Below are 4,970 nucleotides of genomic sequence, written 5' to 3' on the forward strand. Positions count from 1 at the left end.
ACATCTTTGTCCTCAGATGTGACACTGAAACTTAACAGACAACACAACTACTACTTTCAAGTGCAGTGCCAGATTCATGTCACAAAATCACTGTACTGTGACTTTTGTGTGTGGTAGCCTTCAGAATTGCATATTGAAAGAATAACTCCAGATTTAAATTTTGAAAGACATGTTATGAAGGCAACAAAGTTTTTCAAAGTGCTGCCAGAATTATTGGGAAAATGGTTTACAAGAAATGCAGTACTGAATCTTGGTGCAACATCTGATCTGTAGGACTGCTGCTGTTGTGTTAAGCCCTTCACCTTAGGGATGATGTTACAGTTTGTAAATGACTGATATTTATACCTAAATGACACTTTGCTTACAGAGAAAATATAAAGCTCAAGTTGCACTGTAATTAAGTGCCACAGCTGTATTACTGTATAATGGGGGAACTACTGAACATTTTGAAAAGCCCCAAATTACTGACTGCTGCTTGTGAACTGTTACCTGGTATGTTTCTACCTCACATTCAAAGGAGCAGTTTGTGACACATTTTACAGATGTAAACATGTTTTACATTACATTCTAAACCAAGGTTTTAAAGCGTTTTTGGCGTCTTTTTCTTGTTGGTCCTAACATTTTATATGGAATATACCTATTTAGAATGTGAAGCTTAATGGGGTTATTTCCCCACACTGTTTTCATGTTTAAGGTTTGAAAGTGAGATATTAGCATATCTAGACTGACTTGACAGTTATGTCAAAACTATTGAAATAGTTTTAGAGTATAACTTTTATTTGTCATGCTTGCTTTAGGGAAAGTAACTTTGTCATACAATGAATTTGTACAAATATTTACAAACATTTCAGTTCCACAGTGTTCATCCAAGCATTACAGGGTTGTGTGCCCAGCCTTTTTTCCTTTTGTAAAAATATACAGTCACCAAAAAATGTGAAAATAGTACTAAACATTACTGTGGAAATACTAAACATGAATATGAAAATACTTAATACATTAATATGAAGTAATGTATTACAGATACATTACAGATTAAATATTTACAAAATGTAACACTTTTCTGTCTTATCAATGAAAATCACACATAAGGTTTAAAATTAACCTTTAGACTGATCATCTGATGATTGCATGCTTCATATGCCCTGTACATGAAGTAATGTTCACCTCAATCAGAAGGCACAATGGATTCACACGTTACATAAAGCACAGCATGTTAACACAATCTTGTCTATAAGGCAGTCCTCCACTTTTCCATTTTGTTCCACTCTAATGAGACTTTGAGGCAGTGTTGAGCCCAGAATAGTATATTTCTGCCTCAACATTCCGATCACTCTTTCAACGTGGATTCTCACACGAGAAATTTCTCGAGCAGATTCAATCTCTTTTTGGCTAAGCTGTTTCTTCCCTCGTGTGAATGGAGGTGTTATTAGTTCTGCACAGAATAGACCAATCGTGAAACCTCGGTCAGCTAGTACCAAGTCCCCTGGTAGGAGCTTATCAAGGAAACCACTGTGTTCTGTAAGGTGTTTGTCTGTAACCCGTCCACCCTAGGCCTTGGACACGAAGGAGATGCTTCCTTGTGGGGTGACTGAAATAAGAAACTTAATTGTGTTGTGTTGTTTGTAATTGCTCCAAGTTTGAGCTCGAGCTTTTAAGTCAGAAGGACGCTCTATGAACACCTCAAAGCAGTCGATTATGCTTACACAGTTCTTAAAAAATGTCCGAAAACACATTGGTAAGCTGTGTCTTAGGTCTTCTCTTTCTGGCCACAATATTAGAGGATGAAGCCTGCTTGCCATCACATGTATCCAACGGTGAAAGACTCTTGATACTGTTGACTGGTGAATCCGAAAGAGGTAGCCTAAAAACTCCTCTGACAGATTCAGGCGCAGCTTCATCAGCGTAAGAAGCAGTTCCTGAGTTGGCTTCAGGGACTGCTTTGCAGTAGCAGGAAAAACTGAAGACACATAACTAAATAATAACATGAAAGTCTGTAAATTGGGTAGTCCCGTGAAAAATTTCATTTTGCCGTCACCAAATTGTGAAACATCAAGGGTACGATGCTTCAACCCACTTTCTAGTTTGTGAACTTTATCTCTGAGTGATTGACATTCGATGTTTAAATATTTAATCTGCTCATGTAATGAGTCAATGTCATTGTGTGTCTCCTCTGTCTGGACCTCAGTGCCTTGGACTCCAGTTTCAGTTTGTACCTCTGCTTGATCTGCATGTACTTCCTGCTCTGACGCAGGAGTCTGATGCAAGTTCAGAAGAGCTTTGGCAGCTAGCCCTCTATTTCTGTTGTCAAATCTTTTGTCAGAAACGTTTTGAGATCGTAGCTCTCCAGGTTGTTGACAGCCCGAGTCTTATCAGCAGTGGAGGTGAAACTGAATAAACTTGGCACATAGTCTGGGTGTAGGGGATCATCACTCTTTTTACCTGAAACAAAAAAATACACATGGTTTCATAATTACTGACAACCAAGGTACAAAACTAGGGTACAAAAGTAACCTATTGGCCTACCAGCCAGCTAGCTGGTAAATCATATATATGTATTTTTCCTCAATTTATGTCCTTATTTTGACCTTTTCCCCCCATAATTATGACTTGTTAAGTGAATAATTTTTCTATAATTTAATGTGAATATGAATCAGAGCCAGATTAGCACATTATCAGAAAAATGCAAAATATCATAGCAGATAACCAGCTGATGGTCAATTTACAGTATACAGTGTATTGACACTAGTAAATATATGCATAATCTACTTGTATTTTTGATATTTAAGTATAACGTAGTTAATATCAGATACTTTGAGAATTTTACCCAAGCACTGTTTCTATAGGTGACTTTTACTTTTACCAAAGTAACATTTTAAATCGATATCTTTACTTTTACTAAAGTATGACTTTTTGGTACTTCATACAACACAGCTACAATTGCTTTGTGCTAAACCCCCTTATTTGGAAAACTGGGTTAACCTTGGCACAACACAAGGTTCATAATCACACAAATGAAGGCAAAAACGTTTCAGTTATGATGAATATAACTAAATGAAAGATGCTAACGTTAAGAGCTTTACTGATAAGTAACGTTAGCCAATACAGTATGTAACTTAACGTATGATTTCACCCCAAAATACAGCAGAACTTAACATTACCTGACACAAAATGGGAACCACTGACCCAAGTTTTGGTGCCTGGATTCCAGTTGTTTCTCCTAATTGCAGCAATCCATCTGCTTCTCTTTTCTTTGGCTTTCGGTAGCCTGTAAAAAGATTGCTCCGACTGCTTGAGAAACCTGTTTGTACAATTTATCGCACAACAGCTTTTCCCCATTTTTGATGTCGTTTTTAAGTTCTGGCAGCATTCAAGCTAACGCTAACGCTGTGGCTGCCACTCGTTTCTGCCACTCAGTGGGCGTATCCGCAGCGACTTCCGCTTGCTGTGATGTCACGTGCATACCCTCTATCCCGAGTAAGACAAACTGCTTGATCCCCGTCTCCAGTGAACCAGCAGAGAGCCTGCAGAACTGAATCAGTGAAAAAACACACCGGGCTACACAGCCTCTCTACCTGAGCAGCTGAAGCTGTGGCTCGCACCCTCGACACACAGACGGTGCTTCTGCATGCCAGCCAAACGTGTGTGCAGCTGTGAGAAATAAATGTGTGAGGTGTACGCTGCTTTTCTATCTTTTTTTCTTTTCTTTCTTTCTTTCTTTCTTTCTTTCTGTCAGCGACATACACTCCTAACACAGGACGGGTTGTTTTTATTGAGTGAGTTGATTATTAAGCCATAGTGATGCGCGGATCGGCTCTGATAGCACCTGAATCAGCATGTATGCACCAATCATCCAGCCGATACAACATGATTGAGCTAGCAAAGCAGTTTTGTGTTGCTATGTGTGGTATTTATTCAGTTTTGGGAAATCACAATGTCTAGAAAGTATCAGTGGCTGCAGCTGACAGGGACAGCTAACAGCAGCAGCAAAGCTAACATCAGGACGTCATCTGTTAAGAGCCTCCCATTGTCGGATACGACATGAAACTACTCCAGTTAGCTCAATCATCTTGTAACTAAGACATCCGCTGGAAAAAAAAATTTTTTTCACGGACCGTTTATTGAGGTATTGAGTTATTACAGACACCGCTAACGGCTAACAGCTAACGGTTAGCCCAGCTCATCTAAGATAACCATGTTATTAATTACAAAACGTGCACACAGAAATAGTAATGTTTGTTCAATCATTGTGTTTATAGACTTTACAAATATCAGATTAGTCTAAACGGTGATACAGTGATCTCAAAAATGTGATATATATGCATATATATATATATATATATATATATTTATATATACAGCTAAACTCAACAAGGTAAACAACAAGGCGATTCCCATTTACACAGTGGTCAAGAGTGCTGGACCGGAAGTGTCGCACAAAAAAAACGGAAGCTGGCTGCATTCTGTTTTGCCTCTGTGTTTCCGTGAAAAATAAGGTGAATATTTCAAAGAAATGTATTTGACCCAGTTTAGAAAATGGATTTCTTTCAAGATGGCATGTGTTCTGTGATCAACAAAAACATTTTTTGTATTAAAATGACTCAGAGCAATGACCCATTTTGACAATAACGGGGTGTCCCATTTTAACAGTATGCTATTGAATAAAATGGGACACGACCCAATGTCGCATTATTCAGAAGGGCGAAAGGAGCATTAAACTGATTCATAGCAACTTTGATACAGAATTACATTCCATTAAAAATACATTGGAATAAAACAGTAAGCCTTTGTTTTTTGATATTTTTAACCTCAACAATTTTTACATCAGAATGCTATGTCATTTCATTTACCACTGGGATTCTGGAATCATGTTAGTCTACGTGATGTCATACCCACTTGCATGACATCATATTCATGTGACCTTTTTCTCCTAATCAGATGCTTTTTTAGCAAGGCATAAGCATTGCTTTGGG

General features: G+C 38.1%; 1 pseudogene; it reads right to left on the minus strand.

The window, feature by feature from the left end:
- Nucleotides 1-1,009: 1,009 nt before the first annotated feature.
- On the minus strand, nucleotides 1,010-2,024 carry LOC144467489 (uncharacterized; annotated as a pseudogene).
- Between the last annotated feature and the right edge of the window lie 2,946 nt (nucleotides 2,025-4,970).

The sequence above is a fragment of the Epinephelus lanceolatus genome, chromosome 17 (assembly GCF_041903045.1).
Source record: "Epinephelus lanceolatus isolate andai-2023 chromosome 17, ASM4190304v1, whole genome shotgun sequence".
NCBI lineage: Eukaryota > Metazoa > Chordata > Actinopteri > Perciformes > Serranidae > Epinephelus > Epinephelus lanceolatus.